A 22,157-nucleotide genomic window follows, 5' to 3' on the forward strand; every position below is an offset into this window, starting at 1 on the left:
TCCGCCCCTGTGTGTGCGTGTATATGTGGTAGGGAATATAGATTGTAAGCCCCACTGGGGCAGTGACTGATGTGAATGGCCAAATATTCTCTGTAAAGCGCTGTGGAATATGTGTGCGCTATATAAATAATAATATATACATACATACATACATACATACACTCTTACCATACCATGAGTTAGACCAGCCACAGAATAACCATTTGAACACAGAGCTGCTGCTGGATTAACATAGCGAGACCAGAGTAAAAATTACCTACTTCCTGTTAGTTTATTTGCTAACAGGAGGCTGAAAAAAAAAAAAAAATAATAAAGACAAAAACCTTCGTTCAGACAAACTGTTTAAATCCACTTGATTTACCTAATTTGTCTGAACTCTTTGTAGATAGCAGGATCCTAATCTGATCTATTGAACAGATACACATTAGCACATTTAACAGATAAGCAGATTGAAAAACTGAACAAGTTCAGAAGAACAACATTTGTTTTGCCCTGGCTCTTGAAGTCCAAGGAAAGAGTTCTGCTAAATGATTCTATGTTCTAGAAGTATAAAATACTAGCTTTTGGCTCAGGGTGGTTTTGTTTTTGTTCATTTATTTTTCACCTCTCCTCCATCTCCAGAATCTCTCTTTCCCCTTTTCTCTGTCGCTCTTCTTGGTACCCATATGTCTCCTTTTCCTCACTGCCGGGTCCCCACAGAGGTTGTTATCTGGTTAGGTTCAAGCTATTGAGTGATAATATCGGTGGACACACTCTGCATATTAGGTCCTGCTTGAATGCGCCCCCCTTCCCCCTATGATGTAATTTCCATCAGCGTCAGTGTTATTATATAGATATCAGATTTATTCTGTGTACTAACAGAACAGCCTGGGAAATGTACAGCAGGTTTTAAGACTCTTTATTTCTCAGAAACTATAATAACGGATAATAGAACCTTAACCGGATTCTGTAGTGAAGTTAATTTAGTTATTTATAATCCCGACTATATCCCAGAGATCTGTTCTAGGTATCAGAAGCCCTAGCAACTCAAGAGTGTCAAAGTTCAAGCATGGCTTATTGTAAAAGAGGGAGGGTGGAGAATGGCTGGAACAGTACTGGCAGGGGAGCTAGGGATTACAAAATCAATCTTCTATGGAACCAGACAAAGCAAGAATAAAAAATAGATTTAGCATAGCACTTTCTGGCCTCACCATATATAGGGGCACAGACAATGGTTTCATAAATTCTGGAGAAGATAATTAGCTGATATTACCACCCTTAATTCAAAAGTGGTTATTTACTACATTCTGAAGTACACATTTATGCCATCTAAGACTTTCTCTCCTGTATTATAAAATAACTAAGGATAAACCCCTACAACTACTTCTTTATAACCCAGATCACCTATAAATGATCTCCTATATAATAGCCCAGATCTGTCACTGTGATTGTGTGGCTAACGCTGGGCATGGCTAGCAGCTCTTATTGGGTTAGCAGCAGGTCTATCACACCCAGTCCATAGCTGATTGGGCAAGAAACGCCCTCCCACACAGGTTACATCCAATGGCTGCTGTGTGTTCCCAGAGCAGGATTAGCAATCGGGCTGATGGAGCTGCAGCTCCAGGTCCACAACCCAAAATAGGCCCACTGCATCTGCAGCAACATACCCTCCAACAATTTACACATAAAAATTGCGTCAAATTAAAAAAAAAGGGGGCATGGCCACAGGTACAGCAGCCCCCTTCCCTATACTTTCAATGGAAGTTTGGAAAGCCAAAAATCGGTACAGACCATTAAAAAAATAGGTACTATACCTGCCAAAAAGGTACAGCTGGTGGGTATGCCACTGCATCTGCAGCAAGTCTCTGCACTGTAGATAGGATGCTGCAGTAAAAGGGGGGGAAAAAAATCCTATGTCCTGCTCCCAGTCCGCCTGCCCCCTCCAGCATCAACAATCCCCACTCCCTAGCCGCGGCGCAGGTGGAACAAAAGCTGCAGCAGCCACCGGAATAGATGTGCATGAAAGCTGTGCAGCGGAAGGCTTTCATAGCCCTCCCTGCGATGCATACTCTCTGAGCCCCGGAACCTCCTCTGCGCATGATGTCAGCAAAGTACCTCCCTGCCACAGCCGCGCCCAGATCCCCAGTGCGACTCCACAACACAACACCTGGGTTGCCGGCCTGGAAGCCCTGAGATGGCTAATGTAATGGATAGTGTGGGTGATATCGCGGAGGGTAATGTCTGGACGCTAAATCAATGTAAAAGGTGACAGTGTTGAGAAGTGCAGTGTCACTGACACTGCACAGCACTCTCACCTTTTACATTAATTTAGTCAGTTAGTCAGTTCTGCCAGCCAGTCACTATTATTAGCGCCAGTGTCCCAACGCACCGCATTAAATAAACCACAGCTCCCAGCAGCCCTTAGCGCTGAAGCATTCCGTCACTAAGGCCTGCTGGGAGCTGTAGTTTATGGAATGCATCTTCTTCCTTGTAATGCGGCGCATTGGGAAACCGGGCGCTAACAATAGTTACTGGCTGCTTGGCTGCTGTGCGAGTCTCCGGGAGAGCCACTGCCAAAGGGAGGACAGCAGCTTAGCTGCTTCCAGGAGGAGAAGCAAGAGAAGCATTACCCGCCCCTCCCCCACTCGCAGTACCTCCGGCCCCCCTCTGCGGCACCCCCACTCAAACACACCCCTTCCCCCAACCGGGTGGATCCGGATCCACTCCCCCACCCGCAGCAACCCTGCACCCACCCCTCCCCCACACGCGGCACCACCACACCCATCCCTCCCCCATCTGTGGCACCCCCGCAAACGCTCCTCCCCCACACAAGGTGGCTCCGGACCCCCACCCACGGCACCCGCCTCTCCCCCACCCGCGTCACCACAGCACCAGCTCCTCCCCCACCCGCAGCAACCCTGCAACCGGCCTTTCCCCACCCGTGGCACCCCCGGAACCCCTCCCTTACCCGTGTCTCCCCCGCACCCGCCACTCCCCCACCCGTGTCTCCCCCGCACCCGCCACTCCCCCAACCACAGCACCTACTAGGCTCTTCATCAGGCCCTGCATGCACTGTTCACGCCGTTGCAAGGGGCTACGACCCCTTAACCATTGTACGCCCTTTGTCCGTGCAATATTTATCCACTCACACAATTATGATTGGAGGTAATACTCCATATAATACAAATATTGCACGCAACAAGGGCGTGCAAGGGTTAAGGAGGAGTAGCCCCTTACGATGGTGTGAAGAGCGCCCGTAGGGCGCAATGAATCACCTAGTAATACATATGAACACTTAGATAATAGTGAAGCTTTATTTCAACAAAGTTGGTTGGTTTGGTAATAACCATGGGGTCAAGATGTAATCATTTCATGGAATTTACATTACCTCACAATTAAACAAAAAATAAGAATTTACTTACTGATAATTCTATTTCTCGTAGTCCGTAGTGGATGCTGGGGACTCCGTAAGGACCATGGGGATTAGCGGCTCCGCAGGAGACTGGGCACATCTAAAGAAAGCTTTAGGACTATCTGGTGTGCACTGGCTCCTACCCCTATGACCCTCCTCCAAGCCTCAGTTAGGATACTGTGCCCGGACGAGCGTACACAATAAGGAAGGATTTTGAATCCCGGGTAAGACTCATACCAGCCACACCAATCACACTGTACAACTTGTGATCTGAACCCAGTTAACAGCATGATAACAGAGGAGCCTCTAGAAAAGATGGCTCACTACAGCAATAACCCGATTTTTTTTTTTTTTTTTGGTAACAATAACTATGTACCAGTATTGCAGACAATCCGCACTTGGGATGGGCGCCCAGCATCCACTACGGACTACGAGAAATAGAATTATCGGTAAGTAAATTCTTATTTTCTCTAACGTCCTAAGTGGATGCTGGGGACTCCGTAAGGACCATGGGGATTATACCAAAGCTCCCAAACAGGCGGGAGAGTGCGGATGACTCTGCAGCACCAAATGAGAGAACTCCAGGTCCTCCTCAGCCAGGGTATCAATTTTGTAGAATTTTACAAACGTATTTGCTCCTGACCAAGTAGCTGCTCGGCAAAGTTGTAAAGCCGAGACCCCTCGGGCAGCCGCCCAAGATGAGCCCACCTTCCTTGTGGAGTGGGCATTCACAGATTTTTGGCTGTGGCAGGCCTGCCACAGAATGTGCAAGCTGAATTGTACTACAAATCCAACGAGCAATAGTCTGCTTAGAAGCAGGAGCACCCAGCTTGTTGGGTGCATACAGGATAAACAGCGAGTCAGATTTCCTGACTCCAGCCGTCCTGGAAACATATTTTCAGGCCCTGACAACGTCTAGCAACTTGGAGTCCTCCAAGTCCCTAGTAGCCGCAGGCACCACAATAGGTTGGTTCAGGTGAAACGCTGAAACCACCTTAGGGAGAAACTGAGGACGAGTCCTCAATTCCGCCCTGTCCGAATGGAAAATCAGATAAGGGCTTTTACAGGATAAAGCCGCCAATTCTGACACGCGCCTGGCCCAGGCCAGGGCCAACAGCATGACCACTTTCCATGTGAGATATTTTAACTCCACAGATTTAAGTGGTTCAAACCAATGTGACTTTTGGAACCCAAAAACTACATTGAGATCCCAAGTGCCACTGGAGGCACAAAAGGAGGCTGTATATGCAGTACCCCTTTTACAAACGTCTGAACTTCAGGGACTGAAGCTAGTTCTTTTTGGAAGAAAATTGACAGAGCCGAAATTTGAACCTTAATGGACCCCAATTTCAGGCCCATAGACACTCCTGTTTGCAGGAAATGTAGGAATCGACCCAGTTGAATTTCCTCCGTCGGGCCTTACTGGCCTCGCACCACGCAACATATTTTCGCCAAATGCGGTGATAATGTTTTGCGGTTACATCCTTCCTGGCTTTGATCAGGATAGGGATGACTTCATCCGGAATGCCTTTTTTCCTTCAGGATCCGGCGTTCAACCGCCAAGCCGTCAAACGCAGCCGCGGTAAGTCTTGGAACAGACAGGGTCCTTGCTGGAGCAGGTCCCTTCTTAGAGGTAGAGGCCACGGATCCTCCGTGAGCATCTCTTGAAGTTCCGGTTACCAAGTCCTTCTTGGCCAATCCGGAGCCACGAATATAGTGCTTACTCCTCTCCATCTTATCAATCTCAGTACCTTGGGTATGAGAGGCAGAGGAGGGAACACATACACTGACTGGTACACCCACGGTGTTACCAGAGCGTCTACAGTTATTGCCTGAGGGTCCCTTGACCTGGCGCAATACCTGTCGAGTTTTTCCCAATGGTTTATAATCATGTGGAAGACTTCTGGGTGAAGTCCCCACTCTCCCGGGTGGAGGTCGTGCTGAGGAAGTCTGCTTCCCAGTTGTCCACTCCCGGAATGAATACTGCTGACAGTGCTATCACATGATTTTCCGCCCAGCGAAAAATCCTTGCAGCTTCTGCCATTGCCCTCCTGCTTCTTGTGCCACCCTGTCTGTTTACGTGGGTGACTGCCGTGATGTTGTCCGACTGGATCAACACCGGCTGACCTTGAAGCAGAGGTCTTGCTAAGCTTAGAGCATTGTAAATGGCCCTTAGCTTCAGGATATTTATGTGAAGTGATGTCTCCAGGCTTGACCATAAGCCCTGGATATTCCTTCCCTGTGTGACTGCTCCCCAGCCTCGCAGGCTGGCGTCCGTGGTCACCAGGACCCAGTCCTGAATGCCGAATCTGCGGCCTTCTAGAAGATGAGCACTCTGCAACCACCACAGGAGGGATACCCTTGTCCTTGGTGACAGGGTTATCCGCTGATGCATCTGAAGATGCGACCCGGACCATTTGTCCAGCAGGTCCCACTGGAAAGTTCTTGCGTGGAATCTGCCGAATGGGATTGCTTCGTAGGAAGCCACCATTTTACCCAGAACCCTTGTGCATTGATGCACTGAGACTTGGCTCGGTTTTAGGAGGTTCCTGACTAGCTCGGATAACTCCCTGGCTTTCTCCTCCGGGAGAAACACCTTTTTCTAGACATGTAGTCCCCTTCTTCCAGGTTCGCAATCACTGCTCTGAGTGACTCAATCTTGAATTTGAACCTCTGTATGTAAGTGTTCAAAGATTTTAGATTTAGAATCGGTCTCACCGAGCCGTCTGGCTTCGGTACCACAACAGTGTGGAATAATACCCCGTTCCCTGTTGCAGGAGGGGTACCTTGATTATCACCTGCTGGGAATACAGCTTGTGAATGGCTTCCAAAACTGTCTCCGTGTCAGAAGGAGACATCGGTAAAGCCGACTTTAGGAAACGGCGAGGGGGAGACGTCTCGAATTCTAATTTGTACCCCTGAGATATCACCTGAAGGATCCAGGGGTCTACTTGCGAGTGAGCCCACTGCGCGCTGAAATTCATTGAGACGGGCCCACCACCGTGCATGATTCTGCTTGTAAAGCCCCAGCGTCATACTGAGGGCTTGGCAGAGGCGGGAGAGGGTTTCTGTTCCTGGGAACTGGCTGATTTCTGCAGCCTTTTTCCTCTCCCTCTGTCACGGGGCAGAAATGAGGAACCTTTTGCCCCTTGTCCACGAAAAGACTGCGCCTGATAATACGGCGTCTTCTCATGTTGAGAGGCGACCTGGGGTACAAACGTGGATTTCCCAGCTTTTGCCGTGGCCACCAGGTCTGAAAGACCGACCCCAAATAACTCCTCCCCTTAATAAGGCAATACTTCCAAATGCCGTTTGGAACACGCATCACCTGACCACTGACGTGTCCATAACCCTCTACTGGTAGAAATGGACAACGCACTTAAACTTGATGCCAGTCGGCAAATATTCCGCTGTGCATCACGCATATATAGAAATGCATCTTTTAAATGCTCTATAGGCAAAAATATACTGTCCCTATCTAGGGTATCAATATTTTCAGTCAGGGAATCCGACCACGCCAACCCAGCACTGCACATCCAGGCTGAGGCTATTGCTGGTCGCAGTATAACACCAGTATGTGTGTAAATACATTTTAGGATACCCTCCTGCTTTCTATCAGCAGGATCCTTAAGGGCGGCCATCTCAGGAGAGGGTAGAGCCCTTACAAGCGTGTGAGCGCTTTATCCCCCCTAGGGGGTGTTTCCCAACGCACCCTAACCTCTGGCGGGAAAGGATATAATGCCAATAACATTTTAGAAATTATCAGTTGTTATCGGGGGAAAACCACGCATCATCACACACCTCATTTAATTTCTCAGATTCAGGAAAACTACAGGTAGTTTTTCCTCACCGAACATAATACCCCTTTTTGGTGGTACTCGTATTATCAGAAATGTGTAAAACATTTTTCATTGCCTCAATCATGTAACGTGTGGCCCTACTGGAAGTCACATTTGTCTCTTCACCGTCGACACTGGAGTCAGTATCCGTGTCGGCGTCTATATCTGCCATCTGAGGTAACGGGCGCTTTAGAGCCCCTGACGGCCTATGAGACGTCTGGACAGGCACAAGCTGAGTAGCCGGCTGTCTCATGTCAACCACTGTCTTTTATACAGAGCTGACACGGTCACGTAATTCCTTCCAACAGTTCATCCACTCAAGTGTCGACCCCCTAGGGGGTGACATCACTATTACAGGCAATCTGCTCCGTCTCCACATCATTTTTCTCCTCATACATGTCGACACAAACATACCGACATACAGCACACACACAGGGAATGCTCTGATAGAGGACAGGACCCCACTAGCCCTTTGGGGAGACAGAGGGAGAGTTTGCCAGCACACACCAGAGCGCTATATATATATATATATATATATATATATATATATATATATATATATACAGGGATAACCTTATATAAGTGTTTTTCCCCTTATAGCTGCTGTATCTTTAATACTGTGCGCAATTAGTGCCCCCCCTCTCTTTTTTAACCCTTTCTGTAGTGTAGTGACTGCAGGGGAGAGACAGGGAGCTTCCCTCCAACGGAGTTGTGAGGGAAAATGGCGCCAGTGTGCTGAGGAGATAGGCTCCGCCCCCTTATCGGCGGCCTTATCTCCCGTTTTTCTATGTATTCTGGCAGGGGTTAAATGCATCCATATAGCCCAGGAGCTATATGTGATGCATTTTTTGCCATCCAAGGTGTTTTTTATTGCGTCTCAGGGCGCCCCCCCCAGCGCCCTGCACCCTCAGTGACTGGAGTGTGAAGTGTGCTGAGAGCAATGGCGCACAGCTGCAGTGCTGTGCGCTACCTTGTTGAAGACAGACGTCTTCTGCCGCCGATTTTCCGGACCTCTTCTGCCTTCTGGCTCTGTAAGGGGGCCGGCGGCGCGGCTCTGGGACCCATCCAAGCTGGGCCTGTGATCGTCCCTCTGGAGCTAATGTCCAGTAGCCTAAGAAGCCCAATCCACTCTGCACGCAGGTGAGTTCGCTTCTTCTCCCCTTAGTCCCTCGATGCAGTGAGCCTGTTGCCAGCAGGTCTCACTGAAAATAAAAAACCTAAACTAAAACTTTCACTAAGAAGCTCAGGAGAGCCCCTAGTGTGCACCCTTCTCGTTCGGGCACAGAGATCTAACTGAGGCTTGGAGGAGGGTCATAGGGGGAGGAGCCAGTGCACACCAGATAGTCCTAAAGCTTTCTTTAGATGTGCCCAGTCTAATGCGGAGCCGCTAATCCCCATGGTCCTTACGGAGTCCCCAGCATCCACTTAGGACGTTAGAGAAAGGAGGAAAACTATCAAAGCTTGGAGAGAGATAAAGTAGCAACCAGCTACCAAAGCCAGATACACACTAAAACTATATATCATTACATCGGTAGTGTGGGTGTACACTCAATATGTCTGAATGACATTGTACACAGACATATCACATTGGCCCTGTAGCACAGCTGACGCAGCTATATTGCCATGTCTGACATTCGCCAACCTCCCGTACACTGGCTGCAGGGACTGATATCACAGCTGGGCTGGCAAATTGAAATGCCCACCCATTTGTGATGTCTGCACAGACATATCGAGCGGCAGACTGATAAATGTGTATGCTTCCCAAATCAGCCGCTATGGCGGCGGATCCATTGGTATAGTGGGTACCCAGTCTAACTGTCATTTTTTTTTAAATGCAGCCTGCAAAATGAAAGAAGTTTTCCAGCTTTTGGGAGCATATGGTTGATAGCCATTTGCTCCCATACATTACCAGATTTTTGCTCCAACCAGAAAGATTTGACAGAAGCTTATAGTGTGTATCCAGCTTAACAACAACCAGCAATTGGGCCGCTGGTCGGGGCGAATTCCCTTTGCCCCGCACCATGCCAGACTGTCGGTATACACTATGCTATGTAATGTGATGAATGACATTTTGTTCGGTCCTTCATAACACGCCCACGATATCTTCTGGAAGATCTCTCATGTAACCCGCGGGAACGAGCAATCACGGTTACACATTAGATGATCAGCATGATTTGTCTAAACCAGGCATGTCCAAACTGTGGCCCTCCAGCTGTTGAGAAACTACACATCCCAGCATGCCCTGACACAGCTTTAACATTCTCTGACAGCAAAACTGTGTCAGGGCATGCTGGGATATGTAGTTTCACAACAGCTGGAAGGCCGCAGTTTGGACATGCTTGGTCTAAATGTTTACTAAATCTAATTGTGTAGGCATGCCTGGACCTTGCATATATGCACAGTTGACATTTTCAAATAATTTCCAGTTAGTCAGTGCTGCTAAACTAGGTGTACTAAACAGATTATATAATCTATGAAGTTCTGAAACCTTGATGTTCAAGTCTCCTCTGTAACAGCTCTACTACACTTGGCTCATAATGCAATTTCTCACACTTTAAATGAGTATCATATCTAAAAATAAGGTGTACTTCTTTAACATATATGTAGATGCATGTAAGAAAATGTTCAGAGTGGCTCATTTTTCCTACATGCTTTAGTTCAAGTTGCTTTAAATTATATGCAAGTAGCCTTTAATTACCATAGCAACCACAGTCACATGACATGGTGTAAGGATCAGAGAGGTTTTTTATTTATTTCAGGAGCTAAAATCCCACCCCTTACGTCCTATGCCATCATGTGAACATAAAGAATCTCACTAATGGTCATAGACAGATATCCCATTAATGGTTTTCATCAATTTTGACATCAGTGCTTTACATAGATGGAAAACAGCCAATAATTTTTTACAGTTTACACTGTCAACAGCCATGATTGGAGGTGCTGGAGGTGGGACTCAAGCCAATCAGGGAATGGGGTGGTCAGTGGTGGATTTCCCACTAGGCATGTGAGGCACATTCCTAGTGGTGACACTTGCTTTCACAGCATGCTCACTTGCATGAGAGCCCTGCCAGGCTGATGGCTACACGAGCCTAGGTCAGTGGTTCTCAAACTGTGTGCCTAGGTATCCTGGGGTGCCTTGGATTGGTGGTCCAGGACCAATTCAAATGATTTATGGTCAATGTAATAGGCAAAACCAATGCTGGTGGCTACCAATCATAAAATATGTGGACAAACAGAAGCACATATTGTCCCACAGCACACAATAGAACCTACTGATGACATATAAACAATTTAATTCATTTAATTTTTCATTCTAAATTTCTCAATAAGAAACTGTTGGCCTAGGAGTGCCGTGAAAAAGATTCTGATCCTCTAGGGCACCATTATTTTCAACAAAATGTAGGAAACACTGGGCTAGGCAGGGCCGGATCTAGGGGGGGGCGAAGGGGGCGACCTCCCCCCCTAACACAGTCATAGCCACGCCCACTTTTGAGCAGAAGAGAGCTCTCCGGGGAGAGCCTGAGGCAGAATGATGTGCTGCAGCTTATACCACAGCAGCACAGAGGAGCCAGGAGAGCAAGGGTTACAGAGCATGTGCCCCTCACTTTCTGGTGTGTGGTTACTAGGGCTAATAAATACAATTACCCCATAGCACAGTCACATGTACATAGAACAATCACAAAGCTCTATCTCAGTCTCACTCAAAAAGTTCAGTCAGAATTGAGAGAGGAGGAGTTAGGATTGCAGATGGGAGGAGTTGGGACTGTAGAGGGAGGAGTCAAGATTAAACAGTAAACCGCCCACCCTAAAGAAAAGTCTAGATCCGTCCCTGGGGCTAGGTGATTCTTTTTACTATCACAACTTATTTTTTATTTTTTAACTGGTGAGGGAAGGGAGGGGGCACAATGGTCAGTAAATTGTGGTGGTGGGTGAGGTTAGTATTGCTTTGGCAGTCTAAGGGCCAGAACATGTAGGGGCAGTGACATACTGAGGGTGACCGATAATGTTGTGCCTAGGGGCATCCTGACCCCCAAATTCGCCACTGGAGGAGGGGCTTTGAGGTCACATCAGGGTCAGAGCCAAGCTCTGTGGCCCAGACACCAAGAGATAAAAAAAGTACCAAGCTGTCTGCCATCGCTGGCAAACTATCAATGTTCATTCCGAGAGATGCCCGACTGGCTGCTACAGGCTGAAAAGGAACAAGCAAAACCAAATGTTTCAATGAAAGTTGCATTGTTTTCCAGTGGCAACAATATAAATAAATGTGCCTCACTGATAGATTTTGCAACAGAAATGCTGAATTATAGAATCTCCCAGAAAGCTGAGCTTCCGTTTCATCTTAAAACAAACAAAAACATAAGTAAAACAAATAAAAATAATAAGAATTTACTTACCGATAATTCTATTTCTCATAGTCCGTAGTGGATGCTGGGACTCCGTCAGGACCATGGGGAATAGCGGGCTCCGCAGGAGACAGGGCACATCTAAATAAAGCTTTTAGGATCACATGGTGCGTACTGGCTCCTCCCCCTATGACCCTCCTCCAAGCCTCAGTTAGGTACTGTGCCCGGACGAGCGTACACAATAAGGAAGGATCTTGAATCCCGGGTAAGACTCATACCAGCCACACCAATCACACCGTACAACTTGTGATCTGAACCCAGTTAACAGTATGATAACAAAAAACGAAGTAGCCTCTGAAAAGATGGCTCACAACAATAGTAATAACCCGATCTTTGTAACAATAACTATGTACAAGTATTGCAGACAATCCGCACTTGGGATGGGCGCCCAGCATCCACTACGGACTATGAGAAATAGAATTATCGGTAAGTAAATTCTTATTTTCTCTAACGTCCTAGTGGATGCTGGGACTCCGTCAGGACCATGGGGATTATACCAAAGCTCCCAAACGGGCGGGAGAGTGCGGATGACTCTGCAGCACCGAATGAGAGAACTCCAGGTCCTCCTTAGCCAGAGTATCAAATTTGTAAAATTTTACAAACGTGTTCTCCCCTGACCACGTAGCTGCTCGGCAAAGTTGTAATGCCGAGACCCCTCGGGCAGCCGCCCAAGATGAGCCCACTTTCCTTGTGGAGTGGGCCTTTACAGATTTAGGCTGTGGCAGGCCTGCCACAGAATGTGCAAGTTGGATTGTGCTACAGATCCAACGTGCAATCGTCTGTTTAGACGCAGGAGCACCCATCTTGTTGGGTGCATACAATATAAACAACGAGTCAGATTTTCTGACTCCAGCTGTCCTTGAAATATATATTTTTAATGCTCTGACAACGTCCAGTAACTTGGAGTCCTCCAAGTCGCTAGTAGCCGCAGGCACCACAATAGGCTGGTTCAAGTGAAAAGCCGAAACCACCTTAGGGAGAAAATGAGGACGTGTCCGCAGTTCTGCCCTGTCCGAATGGAAAATCAGATATGGGCTTTTGTATGATAAAGCCGCCAACTCTGAAACTCTCCTGGCTGAAGCCAGGGCCAATACCATGGTTACCTTCCATGTAAGGTATTTTAAATCTACCGATTTTAGAGGCTCAAACCAATGAGATTTGAGAAAATTCAAAACTACGTTCAAATCCCACGGTGCCACTGGAGGCACTATTGGGGGTTGTATATGTAGTACACCTTTGACAAAAGTTTGTACTTCAGGCACTGATGCCAATTCCTTCTGGAAGAAGATTGATAAGGCCGAAATTTGAACTTTAATGGACCCCAATTTTAGGCCCATAGACAATCCTGCTTGCAGGAAATGTAAGAATCGACCCAATTGAAATTCTTCCGTTGGAGCCTTCTTGGCCTCACACCACGCAACATATTTTCGCCAAATGCGGTGATAATGTTGTACAGTCACTTCCTTTCTAGCCTTAATCAAGGTAGGAATAACTTCCTCTGGAATGCCCTTTTCTTTTAGAATCCGGCGTTCAACCGCCATGCCGTCAAACGCAGACGCGGTAAGTCTTGGAACATACAAGGTCCCTGCTGAAGCAGATCCCTTCTTAGAGGTAGAGGCCACGGATCCTCCGTGAGCATCTCTTGAAGTTCCGGATACCAAGTTCTTCTTGGCCAGTCCGGAGCCACCAGTATTGTTCTTACTCCTCTTTTCCGTATAATTCTCAGTACCTTTGGTATGAGAGGCAGAGGAGGGAACACATACACTGACTGGTACACCCACGGTGTTACCAGAGCGTCCACAGCTATTGCCTGAGGGTCTCTTGACCTGGCGCAATATCTGTTCAATTTTTTGTTGAGGCGAGACGCCATCATGTCCACCTTTGGTTTTTCCCAACGGTTCACAATCATGTGGAAGACTTCTGGATGAAGTCCCCACTCTCCCGGGTGAAGGTCGTGTCTGCTGAGGAAGTCTGCTTCCCAGTTGTCCACTCCCGGGATGAACACTGCTGACAGTGCTATGACATGATTCTCCGCCCAGCGCAGAATCCTTGCAGCTTCTGTCATTGCTCTTCTGCTTCTCGTGCCGCCTTGTCGGTTTACGTGGGCGACTGCCGTGATGTTGTCCGACTGGATCAACACCGGCTGACCCTGAAGCAGCGATTTTGCCAGGCTTAGAGCATTGTAGATCGCTCTTAGCTCCAGTATATTTATGTGAAGGGACGTCTCCAGGTTTGACCACACTCCCTGGAAGTTTCTTCCCTGTGTGACTGCTCCCCAGCCTCGTAGGCTGGCATCCGTAGTCACCAGGACCCAGTCCTGTATGCCGAATCTGCGGCCCTCTAACAGATGGGCACTCTGCAACCACCACAGGAGAGACAACCTTGTTCTTGGTGACAGTGTTATCCGCTGATGCATGTGCAGATGCGATCCGGACCATTTGTCCAGCAGATCCCACTGAAATGTCCGTGCATGGAATCTGCCGAATGGAATCGCTTCGTAAGAAGCCACCATCTTTCCCAGGACTCTTGTGCATTGATGTACTGACACAGTTCCTGGTTTTAGGAGGTTCCTGACAAGTTCGGATAACTCCCTTGCTTTCTCCTCCGGGAGAAACACCTTTTTCTGAACCGTGTCCAGAATCATTCCCAGGAACAGCAGACGAGTTGTCGGGGTCAATTGAGATTTTGGAAGATTCAGAATCCACCCGTGTTGCTGAAGCACTACCTGGGTTAGTGCTACACCGACTTCCAGCTGTTCTCTGGACTTTGCCCTTATCAGGAGATCGTCCAAGTAAGGGATAATTAATACGCCTTTTCTTCGTAGAAGAACCATCATTTCGGTCATTACCTTGGTAAAGACCCGAGGGGCCGTGGACAAACCAAACGGCAGCGTTTGAAACTGATAATGACAGTCTTGTATCATGAACCTGAGATACCCTTGGTGTGAGGGGTAAATTGGGACATGCAGATAAGCATCTTTTATGTCCAGGGACACCATGAAGTCCCCTTCTTCCAGATTCGCTATCACTGCTCTGAGTGACTCCATCTTGAACTTGAATTTCTGTATGTACAGGTTCAAGGATTTCAGGTTTAGAATAGGTCTTACCGAACCGTCCGGCTTCGGTACCACAAATAGTGTGGAATAATACCCCTTTCCCTGTTGTAGGAGGGGTACCTTGACTATCACCTGCTGAGAATACAGCTTGTGAATGGCTTCCAAAACCGACGTCCTTTCTGAGGGAGACGTTGGTAAAGCAGACTTTAGGAACCGGCGAGGGGGAGACCTTTCGAACTCCAACATGTAACCCTGAGATATTATCTGCAGGATCCACGGGTCCACTTGTGAGCGAGCCCACTGATTGCTGAAAATCTTGAGTCGACCCCCCACCGCTCCTGAGTCCGCTTGTAAAGCCCCAGCGTCATGCTGATGGCTTTGTAGAACCCGGGGCGGGCTTCTGGTCCTGGGCAGGGGCTGCTTGCTGCCCTCTCTTACCCTTTCCTCTGCCTCGCGGCAGATAAGACTGTCCTTTTGGTCGCTTGTTTTTATAGGAGCGAAAGGACTGCGGCTGAAAAGACGGTGTCTTTTTCTGTTGGGAGGGGGTCTGAGGTAAAAAAGTGGATTTGCCGGCAGTTGCCGTGGCCACCAGGTCCGAAAGACCGACCCCAAATAATTCCTCTCCTTTATATGGCAATACTTCCATATGCCTTTTGGAATCCGCATCACCTGACCACTGTCGCGTCCATAAACTTCTTCTGGCAGATATGGACATCGCGCTTACTCTTGATGCTAGAGTACAAATATCCCTCTGAGCATCTCGCATATAAAGAAAAGCATCCTTTAATTGCTCTAGAGTCAATAAAATACTGTCCCTATCCAGGGTATCAATATTTTCAGTCAGAGAATCCAACCACACTACCCCAGCACTGCACATCCAGGCTGAGGCTATTGCCGGTCGCAGTATAACACCAGTATGTGTGTATATACTCTTCAGTGTAGTTTCCAGCCTCCTATCTGCTGGATCCTTGAGGGCGGCCGTATCAGGAGACGGCAACGCCACTTGCTTTGATAAACGTGTGAGCGCCTTATCCACCCTAGGGGGTGTTTCCCAGCGCGCCCTAACCTCTGGTGGGAAAGGGTATAATGCCAATAACTTCTTGGAAATTAGCAGTTTTCTATCTGGGTTAACCCACGCTTCGTCACACACGTCATTCAATTCCTCTGATTCTGGAAAAGCTACAGGTAGTTTTTTCACCCCCCACATAATACCCCTTTTTGAGGTACCAGCAGTATCAGAGATCTGCAAAGCCTCCTTCATTGCCGTGATCATATAACGTGTGGCCCTATTGGAAAATACGTTTGTTTCTTCACCGTCGACACTAGATTCATCTGTGTCGGTACCCGTGTCGACTGACTGAGGTAAGGGACGTTTTACAGCCCCTGACGGTGTCTGAGACGCCTGAGCCGGTACTAACTGGTTTTCCGGCCGTCTCATTTCGTCAACTGACTTTTGTAATGTGCTAACATTATCACGTAATTCCATAACTAAAGCCATCCATTCCGGTGTCGACTCCCTAGGGGGTGACATCACCATTACCGGCAATTGCTCTGCCTCCACACCAACATCGTCCTCATACATGTCGACACACACGTACCGACACACAGCAGCCACACAGGGAATGCTCTAATCGAAGACAGGACCCTCTTAGCCCTTTGGGGAGACAGAGGGAGAGTTTGCCAGCACACACCAAAAACGCTATAAATGTATATAAACAACCCTAGAAGGTGTTGTTTTTGATATAAGCGCTTTTAATATATCAATATCGCCAAATTATGCCCCCCTTCTCTTTGTTACCCTGTTTCTGTAGTGCAGTGCAGGGGAGAGTCCTGGGAGCCTTCCTCACCAGCGGAGCTGAGCAGGAAAATGGCGCTGAGTGCTGAGGAGAATAAGCTCCGCCCCTTTTTCGGCGGGCTTTTCTCCCGGGTTTTAAGAAAACTGGCCTGGGTTAAATACATACATATAGCCTTAATGGCTATATGTGATGTATTTATTTTGCCACTAAAGGTATTTAATATTGCTGCCCAGGGCGCCCCCAGCAGCGCCCTGCACCCTCCGTGACTGAATCAGTGAGACGTGTAGCAACAATGGCGCACAGCTGCAGTGCTGTGCGCTACCTTCATGAAGACTGAGGAGTCTTCTGCCGCCTGCTTTCCGGACCTCCGTCTTCAGCGTCTGTAAGGGGGATCGGCGGCGCGGCTCCGGGACGAACCCCAGGAGGACCTGTGTTCCGACTCCCTCTGGAGCTAAGTGTCCAGTAGCCTAAGACTCCAATCCATCCTGCACGCAGGTGAGTTGGAAATCTCTCCCCTAAGTCCCTCGATGCAGTGATCCTGTTGCCAGCAGGATTCACTGAGATTTAAACCTAAAAAAACTTTTTCTAAGCAGCTCTTTAGGAGAGCCACCTAGATTGCACCCTTCTCGGACGGGCACAAAAACCTAACTGAGGCTTGGAGGAGGGTCATAGGGGGAGGAGCCAGTACGCACCATGTGATCCTAAAAGCTTTATTTAGATGTGCCCTGTCTCCTGCGGAGCCCGCTATTCCCCATGGTCCTGACGGAGTCCCAGCATCCACTAGGACGTTAGAGAAAAAGAGTTTCACTTTTTTTTAAAAATGCAGTAGAGTAGTTCAGTAACGGGTAATAGGCTGGGAATGAAGGCTGGAGGCATTTGCAAGTACAAATCTTTGAATTGCCAGCTATGTGTATGTGCTAAATGGCACTGACTGACACACTACAACCAGTACGCGTGTAGTATGACTTTGCCATACACGGCTGAGAGACGGGCAGTACTAGCATGTTCACACAACATTTACATAAACTGATTTACTTGCAGTTTGGTAACAGCTCCCCAACTCTCCCCGATCGTGCTCCAACTGGTGCCCGAGACACTCACTACTAAGATCCCTGCAGCCGGGCGGTCAGAAAGCACACCCTCACATCTGATTGGTTTAGTAGAGGGAGGCTTGGAACGCAGGTCGTACACGACGTAAACCTGCTGGTTGGCTGCTTCGGGGACAGAGATGCAATTCATCATGACTGCGCATTCACGGCGCTTGAAACTCGCCGGTCGGTGGGCGTGGCCTAATGGTACAGGTGAGACAGGTTTGCAGTGGCGGACTCAGGGGGGGCACCAAGGCACGTGCCCTCCCCCTCTCTCCCACCACCACCTCCACCTCATGTCGCTTAGGGTGTTTTTATTTTATTAAAGTAACAGGCGCAGGTGAGGTTTTTATATATATAAATATATATAGATATATATATAGATATATTTATATATATAGATATAGATCTATATATATATATATATATATATATATATATAGATCTACCTATATATATATATAGATATAGATATATCTATCTATATAGATAGATGTGTATATATATATATCTCATACTTGCAGTCTTGCATACCTCCCAACATGACCCTCTCCAGGAGGGACAGAATGCTCTGCTCCTGGACTTCCCTCTTAATTGATGATTGCCATCACGTAATGGATAGGAAAGGTGTTCCAGAACAGGTGATGGCAATCATCGATTAATAGAAAAGTGCAGAAGCAGAGCATTGTGTCCCTCCTGAGGAGGGTCATGTTGGGAGGTATGCACTTGCCTACCTGACCCTCTGCGTGAGGGAGAAAATGCTCTGTTCTTGGACTTTCCTGGTAAAGTATGATTGCCATCACCTGTGGTGAAACACCTTTCTTATTAATTAGTTTGCTTACCACAGGTGATGGCAATCATACATTACCAGGAAAGTCCAGGAACAGAGCATTTTCTCCCGCATGGAGAGGGTCAGGTAGGCAAGTATGATATCTATCTATCTATCTATCTATCTATCTATCTATCTATCTATCTATCTATCTATATATATATATATATTTCTCAGACGTCCTAGAGGATGCTGGGGACTCCGTAAGGACCATGGGGTATAGACGGGATCCGCAGGAGACATGGGCACACTATAAGACTTTGAGTGGGTGTGAACTGGCTCCTCCCTCTATGCCCCTCCCCCAGACCTCAGTTAGACTCTGTGCCCAGGAGTGACTGGAAACACACTAGGGTGCTCTCCTGAGTTTCTCTAAAGACTTTATTGTTAGGTTTTTTATTTTCAGGGAGACCTGCTGGCTACAGGCTCCCTGCATCGTGGGACTGAGGGGAGAGAAGCAGACCTACTTCTTCTTAGTTCAAGGGCTCTGCTTCTTAGGCTACTGGACACCATTAGCTCCAGAGGGTTAGATCACTTGGTTCGCCTAGCTGCTTGTTCCCGGAGCCACGCCGTCACCCCCCTCACAGAGCCAGAAGAAAGAAGCCGGGTGAGTATGTGAGGAACAGAAGACTTCAGTGATGGCAGAAGACTTCAGTAGCGGAGGTACAGCGCAGCGGTCGCGCTGCGCTCCATGCTCCCCCACACCAACGGCACTCACAGGGTGCAGGGCGCTGGGGGGGAGCGCCCTGGGCAGCAAGTTACTGAAGGTAAAAAAGGCTGGCAATTGAGGCATATTCGGTGCCCGTGCACCGTGTCCGATACCCCCGCAAGTGTAACGCACCGGTCGCGCTGCGCACCATTGCTACCACACACCAACGTTTACGAGGGCGCAGGGGGGGGGGGGGCGCCCTGGGCAGCAATATATAAAAAGGCATGTATACAGTATATAGATACTATATATGGACCCCCGCCAGCTTAAAATATATATATTAGAAGTGGGGCTGAAGCACGCCGGGAAGGGGCGGAGCTTAGCCCTCAGCAGATTCAGCACCATTTTTCTCCATGTCCCCACCAAAGCAGAGCAAACGAGGGGGGGCACAGTGTTTTAGTGCTATATAGTGAGAAATATAGCACTATTTTTGATAATTGGCGTATAATCATTATTGTGGTGCATATATATCTGTTGTTCCTGTAGGATTTACCCACTATAGCTTTTAGTCAACATTTGTCGACGTGAGTGAGGGCTCTGTCAAAAGCTGCTGTGGGGATCACTGTCGGCATCGCCGACGTCTGTTGGTACTGAATTCAAGAGATGCAGTATCAGCAGGTCGGTAGTGATTTCCTTGTCAAAGGAAACACTGTATGGGAGACACAGTAGTATGTGGGTGACCCTGTCGGCACCAACTGTTATTACAGGGTGTAAATTAACATGCTGTAACTGCCTTATACCTGTGTATATATATATATATATATATATATATATATATATATATATTATAGGTATGTGGGGGAGTGTTATTAAATTACACATGTATGCTTCCCTCAGACCCCTCGGGGTTGCAAGAATGTTATTTTGCCTGGTTATTACCCCTTGCTGTCGACAAATACTAGGTTTTCTGTCGGCCATAACGTTCCTGGTAGATCCACAACTGGGGCATGTCAGTACATGGTCATACACATTCAGAACACATTAATGTCACTAGGGACCCGACGGTTCAGGACAATCCGCTTATATGTAATAGTATTCCTTCTCTTGTGCTGGTTGCTCTGTTGATAAAGCTCTAGGTCGGCTATGACGAGTTGGTCTCAGATCCTCTCAGGAAGTCCGAATGTTGTTCGTTTCCCGCCGCGGATAGAATACTGTGAAAGTCAACTCCGGGTCGACACGGGGCCTTGTCACAAAGGATCGTATACAAGAAGCTAAGTGATATTTTATTTCTATGCTTTGGAATTATTTGCATTACATGCACATGGGGGAGTGTTTATATTCGGAAAGGCATCCGATAGCATTACCCTAAAGAGAGAGGGGATGTTCCTTAGGTTGGTTCTTCTCTATAAATTGCGGCAGGCTGCCGTGCGTATATAGGAGGTGTGTAGCCGGGGGAATACTGAGGCTGACTCCAAGAGATACTGGAGTTTTTCCTAGGACGGTGTACCGCTGTTTGGGGATGCCTCAGTTCAGTCAATCTCGGCGGATACTCCAGGAAAATATAACTTCGTGAGTTAGTCTCCTTCACAACGGTTGGTGACGCATTCTATTGTGGGATGCAGTCGTTTTAACTGGTTCGATACCGCTCTTTTTTCCTTTTCTGTGCAGACAGTAGAAGGTGAAAGATAAGTGTTCTGCAGCTTTGTTAGGTTCGCAGAAGCGGATGTCGTTTTCTGTTTCTACCACATCCACCACATGTTCCTGAGTCTTTCTGGCTGGAGCCCACTCCGGTGGGAACTCGTCTACTACTTTTCAGTCAGTCCGGGAATAGACTAGGACCTGTGAGTTAATTATAGAATCCAAAGGGGGACATTCTGGCGTTATAGATGTTTCCCTCACTGATTTTTCTGATAAATCTTGCCGTTTCCCCTCTGGAAGGGGAGGTAGTACGCGACGCCATACCAGAGGTGCGTCAGGTTCAGGGCATTGTCCTGCTTACCCTGTTTAAAAAAAAAAAAAAGGGCTTATAGGTTTAAATGCGTTGTTCTCCGCATGTGGATTACCTGGGTGGATATCCAGGATTGTTTTTGCCATTTCACCAGAGTGATGGCAGTGGGATGGTATTCTTTCAATGGCAAGAGCCATTGTTGTTCTGTACTGGGACACTCTCCTGATTAATGCGAGGTCAAGACACAAGTGGTGCAAAGCGTTGTTTTCTCTCTGACTGTTCTTCAACACAGGGGAAGGCTGTTATTCCCAACGACGCAGGCGTCAGAGGTGGGTATCAGAGTAGATACGGAACGGTGGAAGTTCTGTGTGTTCCTGTGGAAAGAGGTCTGAGGATCCGGAGTCGGATCAGATTTGCAGCGACAATCCATCAATATGTTCCGTTGATGAAGAAGATCGGTGCGGCCTAAGAGGCCTTTTCAGTGAGCAGGTCAAATGCCAGAGTGGCTTTCACGGGGCCAGTTGGAAATGTGGTCCGGGTCTCACCTGCGCATGCGCCGGAATATAATCCTAGTGGCCAGGTTTTCGCTCCTGTGGTGTCGGCTCAGTTCTCACCTCCTAGAGGGACGAAGGTTCGGAATCCAGGATATGATCTTGGTGTCCATGCATGCAGATCTCCGAGACTGGGGAGCAGTCCGTGCAAGGGAAGTATTTCCAGAGGAAAAGGTCAAGCTGGGAGGCTTGTCTGCAATAAACTTTCTTGAATTAAGAGCTATTTTCAATGACCATATGCTTCGTGATCTGCCCGTGTTAATTCTGTCGGTCGACTTGACAGCAGTGGTGTAAGTAAGCAGCTAGGGCAGAACAAGGAGCAAAGCGGCAATGGCAGATGCCAAAAAAGTTTTCCGCTGGGTGGAAAGACTGATAAACGCTATATTAGCAGTCTTCGTTCCGGATGTGCACGACGGAGAAATAGATTCCTCTGCAGAAGCGATCTCCATCCAGGAGAAATACGGTCATCATCGAAAAGTTTTCACTGAAGCGACAAGTCTTTGAGGAGGGCCTAAATTGGACATGTTGGCGTCTCGCCTCAACGAGAGATCTCAGAGATATTGTTCCAGGTCAGAGGAAACTCAAGCTATAGCAGTGGACGTCCTCGGGAC

At 47.8% G+C, this 22,157-nt stretch overlaps 1 protein-coding gene across 3 annotated transcripts in view; it reads right to left on the reverse strand.

The window, feature by feature from the left end:
- GSS (glutathione synthetase) overlaps nt 1-17,729 on the reverse strand; it is a 103,391-nt gene extending 85,662 nt beyond the window's left edge. Inside the window, exon 1 of one of the 3 annotated variants that reach the window (XM_063960141.1) lies at nt 17,586-17,729. The gene's annotated coding sequence lies outside the window, so the exon portion shown is untranslated. Of the gene's footprint in view, nt 1-16,806; nt 16,915-17,519 lie in introns of those variants that run through there. The other 2 variants (XM_063960139.1, XM_063960140.1) reach the window with 2 other exon arrangements.
- Between the last annotated feature and the right edge of the window lie 4,428 nt (nt 17,730-22,157).

This window comes from Pseudophryne corroboree, chromosome 3, assembly GCF_028390025.1.
Source record: "Pseudophryne corroboree isolate aPseCor3 chromosome 3, aPseCor3.hap2, whole genome shotgun sequence".
Lineage (NCBI taxonomy): Eukaryota > Metazoa > Chordata > Amphibia > Anura > Myobatrachidae > Pseudophryne > Pseudophryne corroboree.